This window comes from Pinus tabuliformis, chromosome 1_2, assembly GCF_031772625.1.
Source record: "Pinus tabuliformis cultivar Carrire ecotype Pingquan chromosome 1_2, CPIR1, whole genome shotgun sequence".
Lineage (NCBI taxonomy): Eukaryota > Viridiplantae > Streptophyta > Pinopsida > Pinales > Pinaceae > Pinus > Pinus tabuliformis.
In genome coordinates, this window is record NC_142298.1 from 672,248,456 (window position 1) to 672,269,179 (window position 20,724).

Here is a 20,724-nt window from a genome sequence, read left to right on the forward strand (position 1 = left end):
AAATTTCCTTGAAGCATGGCTTGCAACACCATGCCTTGATGAAGTCTGCATAGAAGGTGCAGAAATGAACCTTGAAGACAACATGCATGATGAACAAATTAATGAAATTTTCAGGTATTGGAGTCCTGAAGAGATGAAATTATATTATGGTCTAATGTTGCAGCAGATTGAAGATGAAAAGCGCACTACAGAAGATAATATGTGGCAGCAACCCACATACAACTTGTTTTTTGAAGAAGTCCAGGACTTGCTTAGACAACCTGGAACTATGGAAGACCTGCACCAACAACTAAAGAAAATGAAATTTGAATCCTACAACAAGAAGGACATGTTGAAACAATTTAGAGGCTATAGGATTTGGAAAAAGAGAAGAAGAAAAGTTGAAGTCAATTTTTAAATTGTAAACCTAGCTGAGACATAGACCAACAAGTATCTTAATTGAATTTTTATGTGGTTGTAATTAAGGGGGAGTGTTGGAGAATCTAATTCCAACCACCTGTTAGGTGTCAAAACCGTCCCTCCAAGTGTCCTAGTTTAGTTTGAGTTAGTCGAGTTTAAGTCGAGTTTAACTTCAGTCATTTATTAGTGATGTTTCCAATGTAATCTTATTTAAGTGATTTGTAACACTGAAAAGAGCAAGTCCTCTGCTCCACATTCTGTTCTCTTCAATTTTTGTCAACCATCACATGAATTACATCAAATATAAACAATTTTGGTTTTACACTTTGTACATGGTTATGGGTTTTTCGGTGGGACAACCAACATTTTAGTTTTATAGTTAAAATAAGATTACGAGTGCGGTGGGGAAACCAATATTTTAGTTTTATAGTTACCATACGATTACGGGTGTGGTGGTAGTTTTATTGCAGGAATTCGAAAACTAAACCATGAAAGAGCAAGAACAATCTATCATTATACATGACATAAATAATTTCCTCGCATCGAGAAATGGAGAATGAAACTATCAACAATAAAAGTTGAACCACGACAAGTTAAGCTAGAGAAATTTGTTTGAATTGAAGTAAAGCCAAGATGAACCAAGGCAATCCGTTTGGATAGAACCAATGAAAACATAGTAAAGCATGAGCATTACATGTGTCAATTGCGAAGCTAAGACAAAAACATAGGATTGAGTTGAAAGTGTAAAGCCAAAAAGAAAAGTTCAATTAGAAATGAAGATTCATATCGCAAATGCAAAGTAGAACTAGAATGTTAGCATGAGCATTATGCATGTGAAGTACAGAGTCAAACAAGAAATGTAATGCTGGACTAGGGTGACAAATAAATGTAGAGTTGAACCAATGTAGGGTAGCATATCATAGCGGGGAAGCAGAAATGCAAAAATTGAGACTCAAGCAATTTAAATTTTGATTGAAGTGACATTTCTTGTAATCATATCATAAGTATATGTTAGAGTAATATATTGATGAATTGCAATAGTATTTGTTTTCACCACACTCAACAAATTCCTCATTTATAATTTATTTATACATTCTATCAATCTTTCAATAATCAGTTTCAATTTTCCGTTTATGTATTCACATTTTCATAATCATCCTCAATGAAGACCAACCAAACAACACTAATATTCACATCTTCATATTCATCTCCAATAAACACCCACCAAACAACACTAATATTCACATCTCCATAATCATCCCTAATAAATACCGACCAAACAACACTAATATAATTGTAATAGTTATAACCCCTAAATATAATTGTAATAGTTGTAATCCCTAAATATAAATCAAATAAAAATAAAACATTTTAAATAACTATCATTCATTTTTTTTAAATGATCAAATATAAATACACAATATACCCTTATATGTTAAATGTTATATAAATCATATTATACATAATTGAATACACAAAATTTAAATTAATTGTTATATGTTTAAAACTTATATAACATTATCAAAATTATTAAAAAGATAGATTTATAACGTAAATTTTTAATTTAAAATTTGGTGCAATCTAATTAATACACAAAATGACATTTTCCCTTATAATATAATAATATAATTTTTAGTTAAAACTGTAATCATCACACCTAACAAATCTTGGTGCAATCTAATTAATATACAAAATGACATTTTCCCTTATAATATAATAATATAATGTATAGCTAAAACTGTAATCATCACACCTAACAAATCTTGGTGCAATCTAATTAATACACAAAATGACATTTTCCCTTATAATATAATAATATAATTTTTAGCTAAAACTGTAATCATCACACCTAACAAATCCCTCACCTATAATCTATTTGTACCCTTTATCAATCCTTCAATAATTAGTACATTTTTCAACCCTCCATTTATGGATTCACATCTCCATAATCATTCTTAATGAACACATAGAAACACCACTAATATAATTGTAATAAATTTAATCCCTAAATATCAATCAAATAAAAACAAAACATTTCAAATAACCAGCATTAAACATTTATTTAAAGGATAAAATATATATATATATATATATATATATACAAGTGACTACACAATATACCTCATACCTTAAATGTGGTATAAATCATATGGTATATAATTGAATATACAAAATTTAATTTCAATGATATATCTTTAAAACTTATACAATATTATTAAATTATTAAAAAGTACATTTATATAGTTTAAATTTGTAATTTAAAATTTAGTGTAATTTGATTAAAAGATGAAATGGTATTTTCCTTTGTAATGTAATCGTATAATTTTTAGCTAAATTATAATATTTTGTTTTTAAATTTTATTTTAAATATATAAATAAATTCAACACCATAAAAATACATATAAAATTATTTATTAAATTTTATCCAAATTAAAAAATAACCAATATAATAATAGAACCAGAATAATAATAAAAACTAACCGATATAATAATAAAACCAGCATAATAATAAAAACTAAACAGCCATTTTATCTACGCGTTAAAACAAACCACAGTTCAAAACTTAGTGCAGACAAATTTCCGAAATGTAACCTCCATGATTCATCGAATTTCAATAAATACGATATTTTTTGTCTGGCCACTGTGGCCACCTTATCATCCACTTCCACTTCCAATTTTTAAAGTACTCTTAATTCAACACCTCTGGGTACTTTTCTCTTTTCGCTGACAGGAACTTTCGACTTGAGCACGTCTTCCAAACAGAGATTCACAAAATTATTATCCACAATATTAAATTCTATGAACTAAACACTAAATCATCTCGGAAAATGCCAAACCACGGTAATGAAAAAAAGGTGAATTAATCATTTGGGATTGAAAGTGACTCAACTTCCAGTCAATCAACCACCCTGAAATGAAAGTTCCAAGTTTTAACTGTTTGTTTCCAATTGCATTGACAGTTGAAAGCGAAGGAAAGGGAGATCGTCCTACCATTCATGGAGTCTCAACGTCCATTCCTCGCCCATTCAAATCCCACGAAGTAAACGCCGTCTACCAGTCTTCAAGGCGAGAGGCAGTTTCACAACAACAAAATAGTACAGCATTTATGTTCAGTCCAAAAATCAATCCCATAAAATATATGACATGGTGCCAACGTTGCATATAGTACATAATTCTCTGAACTGAAGAATTTTGTGTTTGTTACAGCTGACAGTCAAAATTTCTAAGCACATATAATATGTATGGTGGTAGTCATATTATTGAATCACTTCAGGTCCCAAGGAATCAGAGCTGCTTCATGATGTATAAGATTCCTGCAAAATAAGTTTCGGGAAGAATTTAGGATTTGGGACCCAAGGCACTGTCAGTTTTTTCTGTAAAGTGAGTTCCCTTTTCGTCGATTTAGTTTTTTTGCATATGTTTGGGCCATATATCATTTCTACAATGCTGCGGCTTGTGTCTGAAATAAAAACTATGTGCGGATTTGACACCTGTGAGATGAAAGCGTTCTCCTTTTTTTTTCACTTTCTGAGTATTGACGCGTTCAATGTTCCAGTGCTGCCTCCATTTATCTGAGATTGTTTAATTTTTATATTGCAGCAGTGGGAGAATATATGGGAGAAAATATTGCGGCGGTGGAAAAAGCTACATCTTTATCTTCAGGACCAGGTAAGAACAATTTGCTGTCACTCCTCGTTGAATTTCTTGAAATGCTTTTCGTTTTGCAGAACTAAGATGAGATGAACAAACGAGAATGTTAACTACTGTATTGTGAATTTTAAACGTTTAGCTTAGTGACGACTTGCAATTTTTCAAACCCTTCACATTTTATAGAATTTTTTTTCGTTGTAGTAGTAGTAAGAATCTGCTGAATTTAACTCAAGTTATAGATTTCCAGTAAGAATGTTGAATTTAACTTAATTGCAAATTCTGCGTGTATTTTTAAAATATTTAAAAATTTGCAATTCACATAAGAATTTCCAAAATATCTTAAAATCTGTAATGAGATAAAATTGAAAATTGAACTTTATAGGGTTTGAGAGCTCATGTTTTAGATTGAAAATTAGATTAACTTTAGAAAAATTGAAAATTAAATCAAGTTTAGAAAATTCTGGTTGGAAAGACAGAGGAGTTTAAACACAAATTTCATTCAAAACACAAGAGTTGCATACCTTAACCGGGTGAAGGGTATTTAACCTACTAGTTGCAACTCTTAACTGGGTGAAGAGTATTTAACCTTTTCCAACTAGGGACTGACCTAAAATAACTTGACACGCAACTACACTAAGTTAAACTATAACTTATCTAGACTTGACTCAACACTCAATTAACTGACTCTCTAACTCTCTAATTTTAGGCAACTCCTCGTAGACAATAATTAACTTATTTTAATAATTTCATCCTCAATCTGCTCTAATAACACTTATATATAGCAAATATTTCAACACCCTATCTTCTTCAGTTTCAGTTTAGTAATAGTTTAATCAGTTTCAGTTTAGTAATAGTTTAATAGGCAACACAAGAAAAAGTTTAAAAAGCTTAAAATATAAAATCACAGAGATTTTTTTTTTAAGTTGCTTTTACAAATTCTTCATTGACATCAGTTTATGTTACGTTGAAGTAATGCTGCTTCAAGTTCCAGTGCAACATGTTCACAGTAATAGAATTGAACCAGTTGTAAACTTTCAACATAGTTGACTATTTTGATACTAAAAGCCTACTGGGTTATGGTTTTTTTTTTTTCCAAGAAAAAACAACTTCTTTCATTAATATATAAAAGGAGTTACATATCCAAGGTTCTGATATCCACCTGGATTGACTGAACATCAGTGTTAGCGCATGAGCTCAACTTGTGCTGTAGGACTGAATTTAAGGGTATTTGATACTAGGCATTCAAATTGCTGTGTTCAAATTTATTCAATTTGCTCTTAATGGAGAATATAATTTGACTGCACAATTTTGAACATCAGGACAGATTCAAAGCCAATAATTAGCTAAAGATTATAATATGTAATTACTAAAAATAGATTCAAAGCCCCATTACACTTTGTAACTTACTAAAGTCAATTTTTTTTTTTTTATCAAACTGCAAAACCTGAAAATCTTTATCGAGTTACCGAAATAACAGGGCCACCTGATGACCCTAATCCCGGCTGATGTCAAATTTATTACTTCAATACCGAAAAGTATTAAAACTTAATCAGGATCAAGTCATGGAATTTATGGGTTGGTTTTAAATTTGCTTCGAAAATAATGGAATTTTTGACCAGATTTTCATAAAATTCCATAGAACTTTTCGAAAATAATGGAATTTTTGACCAGATTTTCATAAAATTCCATAGAACTTTTGGAAAATTTGAATTGCAATGTTTAAATTTCAAAATTTTGAGTGTCTCAAAATCTTTTGATAATACTAAATTTATAAACTCACCCTAAAAACAACCGTAAAAACAGAATTCAAACACTTTTCACCTAAAGAACGGAAAGTCAATCAAAGAGTATGACGTCACGTGCCTTTGATTGAATTTATTCTCAGAAGATGAAGCTGCCTGTTGGACTTTGTTCTAGCTAGTAAATTAATTTTTTAACTTATTGAAAATACATATACTGACTTTTTTAATCTTTCAAGATAATATTTAGAAAAACATTAGGATAAACAACAGATAAATCTGGTTAATCAAATCTTCCTTCATATTAATTTATCTAAAAAGAAATTAGGATATTGACCCATATAGAAATACATAAAAATCATAGCGATAACTGAACGTGAAAATAGTCCACTAATCTGGTTAACCAAGCTTCCTTCATTCTAATTTATCTAAAACATTTAGGATATTGACCCATATAGAATACATAAAAATGACAGCGATAACTAAATCTGAAGATAGTCCACTAGATTCTCAAGCAAGAAAAATTCCGCCTCTGGATATTCGGTCTCTCTATGAAATTTGGCCCCAGCAAATCTCAGCTTCCAATTGTAGATTTTGGCCCATTGGTTTTACGGCCTGCACAACGGGAAAGCTCAGCCCTGTAGTTGGAACCTCCACCTCCTCCATTGTTCCACATGGCTTTAGTTGAAAACCGAGCCTCACTCCATAAAGTCGGTCTGCACCAAAAAAAACGAGTCTCCTCCTGCACGATCTTGGCATCCATTGAATTTTGCTCCAACAAACCCTTGCTACACTCTTTTTCTTTGTCTTCGTTTGCTGGAGCCACTCATTCCTTGAAAAATTCTTTTTCTCAATCACAATGTTATTTTTTCACCTTCTCTCTTTGGTTCTTTTTATAATTTTTCATTGAGCCAAATTTCTAATCTCCAAAATGATAAAGGGTTAGGATTAAATCTTTATTCAGTTATAATATCAATTGTGGAGATTAAATCTAAGTTACTTAAATAATTAAATTATCTATCCTCAAAAAATTTAGCCTAATAGCCAACATTAATCAATAAATTAATTAATGTGTTTTTCCTAAATCAAAACCTAGGAAGGAAACCATAATACATGCTCCTTTTGAACAAGGGCATAAAGATGACTCTCTTCTACATGGTAGATACTTAGTCTATGTAGAAGACTTTCTGATGCTACAAACATCAAAAGTTCCTCCTAGCAAGGAAGTGGTTCTCCACCACCCGAACTTGTCCTTATAGAACACAAACTTCCCCTTCATAAGGGGCTTGATGAGAATGTCTACCACCTACTCATTTATGAATATGTAATGCAACATCACAACATCCTTCTAGAACCTTTATTTAATGAAGTGGTATGTGATCTCTATGTGTTTGAACTTGTCATGAAACATTGGATTCTCCAAGAGTTTAATGCAACTGTAATTGTCATAATGAATCAAAATGGTCCCCATCTTAAGACAAAAGAAACCTATGAGAATTTTGCGAAGCGATATGGCCTCAAAACTCACTAGACTCACATTCATGCACTCGACCTTTGATGTGTTAAGTGCTATGGAATTCTACTTCTTAATAAACCACGAGATCTGAGCTGACCACAAACTGGAAGAACAACCTAAAGTAATCTTCCCATCCACTGCACTCCAAGCCCAATATGAATTTGAGTAGCCCTACAACTACACTCCACCAATATCAACATATTTGAGTCCATACTCCATTGTACCTCTCAAGAACATGAGCACATATTTCATTACTGCCCAATGTATCCACCTAGGCTCCGCCACAGAATGGCTCAAGGTGTTCATAGCAAAACAATATTCACGCTAGTGTTGACCAAATACATCAAGAAACCTATTAGCTACCTATACAATGTGGGATCCACTAACTCAGACAAAAGCATTAAGATTCTTCAATTTGGTAAGAATGGGTGTTGATATAGGCCTACAATCTCCGTCCCAAATCTCTTTAGGATATCAACCACATACTTTATGTGCCCAAAGAATATTTCTTCTAGATGTTACCACACATCCAACCCCAAAAATTAGCGCATCATCTTGATGTTCTTCATATTGAACTACGAACCAAGATCCTCCTTCCACATCTCTATGAGCCTCTCAAATCCCATTATAAGAAGGTCCTCCACATAGAGCATCATGATAGGCATATGATCATCATCAACAAGTACACAATAGATGTTAGAATCTGACTCACTATTGGTGAAGCCCAAACCTATAAGATAACCATCAATCCTTGAGAACCATGCTCTGAGTGCTTGCTTAAGTACGTATACCATCTCCTTTAACCTGCATACATGGGACTTCCTCACATGCATTTCAAATCCTAGATGCTATTCAATATACACCTCTTATTCAATGACCCTATTTAGGAAGGTTGTATTCACATCTATTTGATGTATCTCTGAGGTAATGGAATTAACAAACCTAATAGATGAATATATAGAAACATGAGAAAATGTATGTCATAGTTCGCTCCCTCCTTCTAGCAGAACCCTCTCACCATGAACCTATCCTTATGCTTCTCAACACCACCATCAACAACACGTTTGATATTAAATATACATTGAGAAGTGACCACTAGTTTCCTCCGGATCCACTTGAAATACAAGCCAATTAATCACACGATCGTCATCCTGGACATATCTCTTAAGCAATGATACATGGAAAACATCATGAACTTTCACTGTTGGCAACAATGCAAGTCTGTAGGCCACTGGTCCAATCCTCTCAAGGATCTCAAAAGGCCCACAATACTGAGGTTCTAGCTTGGCAGATGACCCAATCCTTAAGGAGCTCCTCTTGGGCTTGATGCGCAAGTACACATGGAGTTTTACTCCTCCACAAGGGCATCCCTTGAATCATGTTGTTTTATTACCTCCTCAAAAATGGAAGGCTCAAACGCACTATTTTTTTCATCAAACTCATGCAGCTAGAAAATATCCTCAGTGGTATAGGCTCCCTAAAGGTGTTGTTAGGAGCATCTACATTCTCCTCAACACCTCTCAAGTTTTACTCAACCTCCTCTTGATAAAGGTCATAGGAACCACTCACTCCTCCTCTTGATCAAATGATTGAGCCCCATTTTTTGATGTTACTCACCATTCCTCAACCTTCAAATCCTCTTTCTCCTAATCCTTTGCCATTGTTGGATATATACCATGTGACCTCCTAAATTTCTTGTCCTCCTTGAATTTGACATTGTTTCTTACAATAGTCTTCCTCTATGCTGGAATGTAGACCATACAGGCCTTTGAAGTCTTGTTATATCAAAAAAAATTCCCTTCTCTACTAATGGCTCCAGGTTATTTCTCTTCTTTGATGGTATGTGGACTTTTACTGGACTACCACAGATGCAAAAAATGTTGAGCTCTAGTTTCACTCCTATGAAAACCTGTTAGGAGTATTGTCCTCTGAAACATTGTGAGGAATCATTTTCTAGAAATAGACAATAGTGTTTCATGCTTATACCCACAAAACATAGAAAAATCCTAATCACGGATCATAACTTTCACTACCCAAATGATGGCCTTGTTTTTCCACTATGCACTCCATTCTGCTATAGATTATATGGCAATGTCAACTCCTTATTGATCCCTACCTTATAGAAATTCTTAAATCCATTGGAGGTATACTGACCCACATTGTCTTACCTTAGGATATTGATATTCCTCCTTGTTTAGGTTTCCGTAAACTAAAAGCCTTAAATTCTTGAAACTAACTGAAGATCTCAATCTTGGTAGTCAAGAATTATACTCAAGTCCTCCTAGAGAAATCATCTATGAATATGACATAATTATATAGAATATATTGTCACACACTCCACTAAAATAATACCACACACATATGAATGTCTTATATCCAAGACGCCCTTTAAATTGTTCTTACTGCTTGGAAAATCAACCTTGTCATACTTTCGAAGTGCAAATCCCTTGTACACTCCATCCTGACTTGCACTGAACTCCAAAAGACCATTGACCATCTCTCATAACCATGGTAAATCTCTATAGTGTAAGAGATCCATCCTCTTATACAACAACTCACATAAGTTTTCATTATCATGCACTATGTCTTATACTGGATGCCCTCTTAACAAGCACAGGTTATCCTATTTTCCTCCAATCACTCTTCTCAATCCAAGGTTAGATCCCCTTAGACTAACAAGTACATATCCACTTGTAAAGTTAACCTCAAAACCCTTGTCTTCCATGGTCATTACTAAGAGTGATTTCTTCTCAAGCCTTGGTACATACATCACCTCCCACATTTATTGAACTCCCAAAATCCAACTGAAATTTTATGGTCCCCACTCACTCTAATGCATACTTGGCATTTTCACCAAGATCCACATGTAGGTTGCCATGCTCCTTTTCGATACTAGTGAAGATATCTCGAGATCCCATCATGTAACAAGATGCTCCATCATCCACAAACAACACTACCTATGTAATAATGCTAGAAAGGAAAGAAACCAATGAGATATATTTCTCAATATTGGTGGTTAACCCATCTGCATGTGTGGATTATACCATAGACTCCTTTCCCTTTCCCTTCCTCTCATTCATAGATTGACCCACATAGTGGCCAAACTTGTGTCATGCAAAGCATTTAACCTTTCTAATGCCCTATGATTTTCAACCTGATCCAAGCTATACAAGGAATGGAACACAGGAAAGTAAATGGAACACACACACATAAAGAAATATAAAACTTGATATCACAATAATATGGTAAAACCCAACTTCTATTAATAAATTAAACAACAAAATATTCTAGAACACAAACTGGTTAGAATTGTGGTAGTTATCTTTGAATAGAGAGAGATGGTGGCTACACGCATTCATAAAACTCACTAAAAGAGGCCGAAAGAATGACATTTTAACATAAATTAAAATCTCTATAGTCCAAAAATCTAATCATAAAAGATGAAATTCCAAAAGGTTTACAAGTTGTTGGGTGGCTCATTGGTAAACCAACTTCATAGGGGCATATATTTTTACATACAATATATGTTTGGGGTGCATGATAGCTCATTGGAAGGAATTATTTGAGGAATACTAAATTTTTCTAGGGCTAGGGAATGGCACGACAACCTTTAGCCCCCTAAATTTAAAAAAAAAACATCAATTATGGCTTCAAAAAGGCCCTTAAAGTTTGGGACCCAAAAATCATAAAAAAACTTCCAAGATAGAGAATTCCTGAGACAATGGAAGAGGTGGGTGGCCACCGATATCCACTTGGATCAATTATCCCAACTTACGAGGAAATGGTATCCATTTCATCAAGTTTTCTCATCATATGTGGAAGTTTTATTTGAACTTTTCACTTGGTGAACCACTTTCCTTGGTGAAGAAGATATCTTACTTTGACATCCTAGTATATTTGTATGTGTTGCTAGCGGGTATCCTTTTTATTTGGGTCTATGATCCAATCTATTGTAGCATGTTCAATGTATTTAGGATTGAGTTCTATGAGCGGGGATTTCTCAACTTCCTTTGAGGTGTCCAAGAAAGGTGGAAAATATGGTTGAAGCAGACCCACATTAAATACTCGGTGCAAGCCAAGGAAAGGGGGGATGCTCCATTCAAAATAATTTTCACCCACAACCTTTATGATTGTTTAAGGCCCATATTGGATTGGTCTAAGCTTCCTATGGGGGCCTATGAGTTTCTCTTTCTGTAAATGTAATGACACCTTATTGCCAACCTTAAGCTTGTACGGAACCTTATGTTTGTCATGTCGATATTTGTACTTGGAATTGGCCTTCCACGTGTAGAAAATTCAAGAAACTCGCTATTGCTAATGAAATCAAACCAAAATCACGAAACACAAATTTCTTCTACTATTATGCGGAAAGGAAAACACATGAAATAACATGAAACCATCAAAACACAAGAAACACAATGATTTTATAGGGGAGCCCAACTGGGAAAAACCCTTCTGCTGCTTTTCATTAATTCAAATGAGAAAGAGAAACAATTATAATATCTTTCTTAAACTCTGAAGCACACCCTACACTGTGAGAGTTTTCTCCTACTTCCTGACTTGATCTATCCAAAACTTAGCCAATTCAAGCCTCAACCAACCTCCTATTTCCTTTCACAATCATGGAGGAATTAAGATCCTAAATAATAGGTAAATTCCCTATTTCCTTGCGCAATTCCAAGGGGAATTGATCACCTTGTAAATGAAAAATCATTGTACACTCAACAATATACAATTATAAATACAAATGTTCCTTTTCTATGCACCCAACTAGGAAATTCAAATTGTATGCATGATTAGGGATAATTTTAGTAAATTGACTAGTTAACTGAGATATCAATGAGTTAACGACAATTATAACTACTCAACTGAACTCATACTGACTCTATTCATGAATAAAGCTCAGGTAACTAAGTTTCACTAACTATAACTCCACTATATTGATATATCATAGCAATCAACTCATGCACAACTCTACTTCTTGCGCACTAACTCAAATTGATTGACTGAACTAAGTGACTTGGCCATGTCACTCCTGCTAACTGCAACTCAAGTCATCCTGTTGATGAGGAAATTCAAATTTCCTCATTTGACTAAGGCACAAGTCAAATGAAGCCTTTTCTTGCTACAATTTAACAATCCCTCTTAGCAAGAAAATGGTTCTGAACAACCCCAATCCTACTCCTCTGTAGGAATGTATTCTAACAAAATTAACACTCCCTCTCACTATTGTTGTTGCTACTGCAACAACAACAACTAAGAAGCATCAAAAATACTAAATCAACAATGTCTCTTAGCTGCAATTGTCTCTTGAGTCTCTAACTACTACTAGCTTTCAACTGTCTCCTAAGACGTGACTACATCAACTAACATAGATCCTTTTTCTACTGAATACTGTGGACCTGTGTAGCAAGGGTAATGATCCATTAGAAGAGTATACTGCAAATGTTGTTTCTCTCCTATGGACCTTGCCCAAATATTTGTAACTCTGAGAGTAAGGCTCTACATCGCCCCACCTTACAAAGCGAACTCTGATCTAATCATACTATTGTTGCTACTTCTCTGCTGCCACTTCCACATTGTTGTTACAACTACTAAAATAATGAGTTTGATCTCCACAAATCTTGAAGTACTGTATTCCATAGGGTTGCTCCCTCTGAAACAAGACTCCCTCTAAGTCTCGATCTCCTTGTGGGAAATATCTCTTCTCCCTCTTGGAAGATCACACTCTCCTCCTACACTAGAGAAATTCCTGCACAACAAATCTTCTATTCGAAATTCGTATGAGATAAGATTAAGGACCTAGTTTCTGTGTATTTTGCAATAGCTCTAATACCATGTAGAAATTGTAAGAAATTTGCTACTACTAATGAAATCAAACTGAAATCAAGAGACATAAAGTTCTTCTACTATTATGTGGAAAGGAAAACACACGATAGAAACACATGCAATAACATGGAACCACCAAAACACAAGGAACATAATGATTTTACAAGGGAACCCAACTGGGAAAAACACCTTCGCTGCTTTGCATTAATTCGTATGAGAAAAAGAAACAATTACAATGTCTTGCTTCAACTCTGAAGCACACCCTGCAGTGTAAAACTATTACATTGCTTCCTGACTTGCTTGGGTAAACACTTAGCCAATTCAAGCCTCAACCAACCTCCTATTTCATTGCACAATCCTGATGAAGTAAACTCCTAAATAATATGGAAATTCCCTATTTCCTTGTGCAAATCCAAAGGGAATCGATCACTGTATAGTTAAAAAAAAAACATTTATAAATACAAATGTGCCTTTTCCATCCACTCTACTAGGAAATTTGAATTGCATGCATGACTAGGGGTATTTTTAGTACATTGACTAGTTTACTCAGACATCAGTGAGTTAACAATAGTTACAGCTACTCAACTGAAATTATACTAAATCTATTCATGAATAGAGACCATATAACTAAGTTTCACTAACTATAAATCCACTAGATTGTTAAATCATAACAATCAACTCATGCACAACTCTACTTCTTTCACACAAAATCGAATTGACTGACTTGACTAAGTGACTTGGCCATATCACTCCTTCTAACTACAACTCAAGTCATCCTACTGAGGTGGAAATATAAATGTCCTCATTTGACTAAGGGACAAGTCAAATGAAGCCTTTTCTTGCTACAATTTAACACCATGGGATATCATGGACGTGTTGTTGGAGGTGTTTGATCCATTCAACAAATTTGGTTTCCCTACCTACCTCAATATAAGCATGGGAGGACTCTACCAGTGAAGATGCAATGGGTATAGCTACATCAATTATGGCTAATGGTTGGAACCCCAAGCACACATAAAACGAATTGTGGCGAATAAAGCTATGAAGGGAATTGTTATGGCTATATTGAAGATATGGAAGTCTTTCAACACATATAAATGGATTCTTGGAGTTGTATATGCAAAATATATGCACAATCATTTGGTTAACTAATTATGTTTTTCCATATGATTGGGATGAAAGGCAGTTGATTTGGTCAACTTGGTATCCATGACAGACCATAGGCTAGATGAAAAGGTTCTAAGGAACCTATTATATTTATCTAAAATAATGGTTTGAGGTAGTCAATAAAGAACCCAAACATGCTCAAAGAAGAGTTTAGAGATGGCTTCAACTATGATACTCTTCTTTCATGGTGTCAAAATGGCCATCTTAGAGAACCATTTGACAACCACAAACATATAATCATTAACATTCTTTGTGGATGGAAAAATTGACATGCAATCCAACTAGACTAACTCTCAAAGCTTTTTTGGGGTAGGCATAGGAGTGTACAACCTATACTTCTTGATGGTTGGTTTAGTAATGGAACAAAACATTACACTTGATCTAATATATCGTTGGACATCCTTTTGAAGCTTTGGCTAGTAGGAGGACTTTTTAAGTAGATCCATTGTCTGCTCTACACCTAATCTATATTTATGCATGAATGAAATGAAACACAGATTTAAACAAAAACATATAGCTACAATGAGAATTGAAATTCACTTCATTAATAACAAATATTGAAAATTGTTTACATGTAGAATGGAAACAAACTAGCTTGGGTGATGGTAACTTATCTCTGAGAAGAAATGTGACTGCTACATGCCTTATGAATTGTGTTGCAATGAGGCTCAGAGGCCTTTTTATTGTTGAGAAACAATGGGTAACCCTAAACATCCAAAAGCCTAGCCCTAGGCGATGAAGCACCAAAAGGTTTTGGGTCCCATTGGGATTAGTTGGAACACCAACTTCTCAGGGTCATAATTTGGGTATATGATCTTCATTTGGCATGCACGATACCTATTTAGAAAAATCTATTCGATGAAATGAAAATTCCTTGGCAATCCTCTATTCTACACCACATGGTCTTGGAACATTTTAAAAAACAATGTCGTTTACAGCCTCAAAACGACTCTAGAAATTTAGGACCCAAAAATTACCAAAAATAGAAAGTTGTGCTAGAATTAAGGAAACTGAAAGGACAGAGTGTTGGGGTTCCAAGTGGAATAGGTAGGTGGCCACCAATATCCACCTAGAGAAACATCAAAGTTTCATTCCATGCAACTTTAATGTGCCTCTGATATCTATTTGGCATGCACATATGAAGGAACACAATTGTGTCTTAGGTAGCACATGAACACATCCCAGCGGTGGAAGTTTAGAGATTTCTTTCATGAAATCAACATCTAGTATGTGGAAGAAAAGTCAGAGTCATTATTTTATAGTTATTTCCACCTAGATGTCTCATGCCCACTAGAGTGAAGAACAGTGGTTATTACCACAACTCGGGGTTGACTAAGGTAGTCTGCAACATGATTGGTGCTCCCTTTCTTGTATATGAAGCCCAGATGGAATTATTGCATGTATGTGGAAAATTGTTTATGGTGTTCCACATAAATAATAGAGCCATGTGATTACATGGGATGGTCATGTCCTTCCCCATAATATAATTCTTCCGTTGTTACAAACTTGCATGATGGAGTACATCATTTTGTCATAATTGGGGTATCTCTACACAATATCAAAGAGTGTTTCACCATGAGGGGCCACCAAATGTCCTTTCCGAGTGAGGAATACACCAATAGCATAGTCATATACATCTATCTCAATCTCAAATAACTATTGTAGGTCTAGAAAGATGAATACTAGTGCAAAGCAAAAGTGGTGTTTTATATCTTCAAATGCTTTATGTTGTGACTTAGACCAAGAAAACTTCTCTTTTAATCCACCCTTGGTCACTTGAATTAAGGGTTGAGCGATATAATATAACCGCAATACGAGCCTTCAGTGGATGTTAGCAAGACCTAAGAAGTTAGAGATATTTGTCAGAGTCGTCAGCACTAGCCAATCCTGAATGACTTAGATCTTGGCTAGGTCCACATGCACACCATGTTCACCCACAATGTATCCAAATTATTTAATTCTTTGCATCACATATGAAAATTTATCTATATTTCCATACAATTTGTGGTGTCATAAGGTGCTCAAGACCTGATGTGTTGCAAATGTTTCCCCTAGGTTCTACTAAAGATGATGATCTCATCGAAATATAGAACCATAAAAGAGTTTTTGAATGACCACAAGATATCATTTATCATACTTAGGATTGTTGCTAGAGAATTGTTCTTGCCAAAGGGAATGATCAACTACTTAAGAAGGACTTCATTACATGTTTTCTTCCATACATTAGTTTTTTCAATTAGAACTTGGAAGTATATTGACTTCAGATCATTCTTGCTAACAAACTTGGTACCCTTAATCTGGTCAAGAAGATCATCAATCTTGGGGATCACGTATCTATTCTTGAGAATGATCTTGTTCAAGGCTCTATCCCCAATAAAAAGTCTCCATGTCTCATCCTTCTTCTGCACCAACAAAATTGGGCTCCCATAAGGTTAGTAGCTTATTTAAATGTGGCCCTTTTGGATGAGAAAATGAATCTAACATTTTATTTCCTCATTCTCCACAAGAGAGAATCTATAGATTGGGACATTAAGTCAAGGATCACTAGGAATCAAGTCAATTGAGTGTTTTACTTGGAATTGTAGAGGAATCCCCATAGCTAGAGTGAAGATATCTTTGTATATCTCTACAATATTCTCCACTTGCTTTTGTTATGTAGAGAGGCCCCATGTAGAGGTTTTGGTGGTTGTAGTGACCTTTTCTCACCTTTTGACCAAACCATGAAGAGAAAAAACCTTACAGTCTAAGAGATTACCTTTCGGCACTGTTTTCTATTGAGATCAATTAACTTGTAGTAGTTTGGACTACCTCTGATATCTTGTAAAGCTAACCTCTAATAGTAACAATGAATTGCGGGGACAAGACTGATAAAAAACATGATGTTTCCACATATAATGTTGTCCTAAAAGAAATCAAAAACTTCAAGTTGGGAAACATCACACAATACCTTATCTTTAAAGATATTCATTTTGTAGGACAAGCAACATTTCTTACTAACACCAATGTGTCATCGATGGATCCACTAGCCAATGATGTATGGTTGGGGGTGTTTCACTATTGATAGATTCAATCCCTTGATGAACTTAGATGCTATTAAGTTATTTTGTCTCCTGCTATCAATGATGAAATGGAGTCAAGTCCCCTTCATCCATATATATGAATGAAAGAGGCGCTCCCCCTCTTAAATATCCCCTATCTCTTTTGGTTGGAACTATGTGGTCACAATGACAACACTCAATTTTGCATCAATATTCTAGTTTCCTTTATCCAATTATAAATTATAATGAGAGCCAAATTTTATTTCCTTATCTTTAAGGTTTGCTAACCATGATTCTTTCAATTGAAATTCATTAGTGTTGTACTAGGGAAATTTTTGGAACTCACACCACTCTCTAGTGACCTTTTTGGACTTCACATTACCATTATTCACCTATAAAATGGGTTGGTTAAATTGAGGTTGGATCTCCTTTCTTTGTCCTTATTTTGTGAGCTAAAGCCACCTTTTTTACACTTCTATTGTGGTGAATTTGAAGACTCAAACCCCTTATTATGTTTCTTCAAATTTTTCTCAATTTCGACATCATATTGATAAGTGGATCCTGATGAGGATATTTTTAGAAAATCCATATCCATATGGATTAACTTATGTGGGCCACTATGACACTTCAAGACTAAGTGTTGCTTGAAGTCTCTTATATCTAGCTTTGGGCACAAGGTACATAAATTATTGGTGTATTCTGGCATTATCTGGTGTCTATCCTATCCCAGAGTTATCCATCACATGTGCTAGTCATCTTAGTTCCATACAAGGTAAAAAGCCTCCTTAGGGGCGTCAACAAAATTGGCCCAGGTTGGTCCTGCATTTAACATTGCATAATCATTTTTGTTGTGTCTCTCATAGTAACCTTCCCACCAATATTTTACTTGGGAAATGACTTTTAGTAACACAATGATGATCTTCTCATTTAAAAGAAAAATGGATGAAGTAATAGACCTCTAAAATATTTAACCATTTCTCCAAAGCATTTGCATCTATTTGGCCTTTTAGTAATGGGATATCAAAGTTAACTTGTAACTTGAAGGGTATCACACCTCCAAAATTTTCTACTTATTGAAGGTACCTTGGGTGTTGTTGGCATCCATCAAATGATCTGGGTGAAATTTCCTATCATATATTTCCTCTATTGTGTGAGTGCTTCCTCTAGTAACAACTTGATAGGATCTCATGCTTTGTTATCTCTCTTTTCTTCTACCATGGGAGGTTTTTTGTTATAAGAGTGATCATCCTGGGTGAACCTAACTTGAGAACCAATGATCTGTACCCTATCCTCCTCACAAACATGGAAAAAGTAACAACAAGGAGTACATTTCTCTAATACCACTAATATGGGTTATACAAGGAATGAAATGAAGGGAAGTGAATATAACACACACAGATAAATATAACCGAGATTACAATAATATGGTGAAAACCTAAGTCTTATTAATAAATGAAATGATAGAATATTTTTGATCCTGGTGGCTCTAGAGAGGCTCAAAAATCAAAGTATTCGTATTTCGTTGAAACTAGGACCAAAACGTAGATATCATCATCCTGATTCCAATGGCGCAAGCGACACTCAAATCCATTTTCATATGTGCAAGTTATTCACAGTGAAAGTTCAGGTGAAAGGATCAATACTTTTATTTCCAAAGAAATTTGGAAGCATAGCTAAATATAGAGGTCTAAGTAAATCTAGTGAAATCTGATAAAATTGGTGGCCACTAACTGAGCGACATTTCGACACTTCGTTGTGGCCAAAACTGACCAAATTATAGCTTCTTTAATTTTGTCGGTAAATTTTGACCAACGAGTTTTTCAAATTTGCTTTAAAATCAATAAAAGAATTTATAATGTAGGGTGGAGGGCCATTAAACCAGTAGACTCGCTGACACCCTATCCTATCATTATATATGTTATATATATTTAAATAAATGACCAAGGGTCATTATATAATTCTACCTGAGCCATCCAACATGCCCTCTCATTAAAATGACCAGCCAAATGTAAACACAATCAATCGCGTGAAAAATTACGCGGCATGTTAAATAAGGGGTTAGTAGTGTTGGAACCCCCAACCTCTTGAGTCAACATTTTTAATTTTGGTTTGCCAATCAGGAGAGCCCAGCTGGACCGTTGGGAAATTCACCAATATATATATATATATATATATATACATACATACATACATACATACATACATACATACATACATACATACATACATACATACATACATACATACATACATACATACATACATACATACATACATACATACATACATACATACATACATACATATATATATATATATATATATATATATATATATATATATATATATATATATATATGTATATGTATATATATACCTAGTTTTATTCACTTGATATTTTTCTAGGAGTCTAATGGTGCAGTCCATTTCTTCATTTGAGCAACAATTTTTTCACCCATGTCCAGAAGGGAATCTTGTGAGGAATCTAAAAGATTTTGAGGAGCCTAAATTTGACCATGACATAAATGGGTCACGTTTATACTCAAATTTCATGTTTTTTCACAAGAAACATGATGGTGCATGTTGTTTCTTTATTCAAGTAGCTAATTTTTATACCATCCCTAGACTTGGAGGTATAAGGTGTATTTTTTCCATGTGTTCATTTGAGTTTTTCTGTGACTATGTTGTGAATTTGATCAACAGATTCAATAGGTCCATTTTTATGCCATTGTATGTGAGGGGTCCATGTATGCCACTTTATGTGAGAGATTGTTCCTTTGTCATGTTGAAGGAGAAATTATTGTGAGTGAGATTTCTTTAGTAGAAGAATGTCTCCTCGGAGAGACATGCCACTCTAGATAATGAGTTTCATCCATGTGTTGAAAAAGTCAATTGCATTATGTACTCATCATATCCTTGATGAGACTAATGAAGCAACCTCCCCACTCTTGACCCACGACTTGGAGATGTAGTCCACACTAGATAAACTCCATTATCATATTGTGTGTTTATGATTGCTTCTTATTTATTTCTTGTTCCATGTTGATGGTTTGGATAAGTGTTGTTTAAGAATTCACATTGCTTTTGATTTAACATGATCTATGCATCAATAAATGGTCATGTATAATGGATATTTTTATTTTAAAGTAACGAAAAATTCTCAGATCAAGTGGTATTAGAGAAGTCAAACCATTTTGTGAGGGATTGTGAGTGAAATCATGGGAAAAGGATTGAAGCAAGCAAGAATTGAAGAATTGGAAGAGATCAACCATTTCATTCAAGTAGAGAATGTAGAGCTTCGAAGACTTCTACAAGATGTAGAAGAAGAGAAGAAAAATTTGAGGGTTATGTTGGAGTAGGCTGTGGAGGAACAAATGGGAGAATG

General features: G+C 34.4%; 1 long non-coding RNA gene across 3 annotated transcripts in view; it reads left to right on the plus strand.

Moving 5' to 3' along the window:
* Positions 1-3,420: 3,420 nt before the first annotated feature.
* The window catches only part of LOC149207481 (uncharacterized), a 61,596-nt gene continuing 44,292 nt past the window's right edge, over positions 3,421-20,724 (plus strand). Inside the window, exons 1-2 of one of the 3 annotated variants that reach the window (XR_016252633.1) lie at positions 3,421-3,892; positions 4,000-4,068. This is a non-coding gene — a long non-coding RNA (uncharacterized LOC149207481). The remainder of the gene's footprint in view (positions 3,893-3,999; positions 4,069-20,724) is intronic. The other 2 variants (XR_016252634.1, XR_016252635.1) reach the window with 2 other exon arrangements.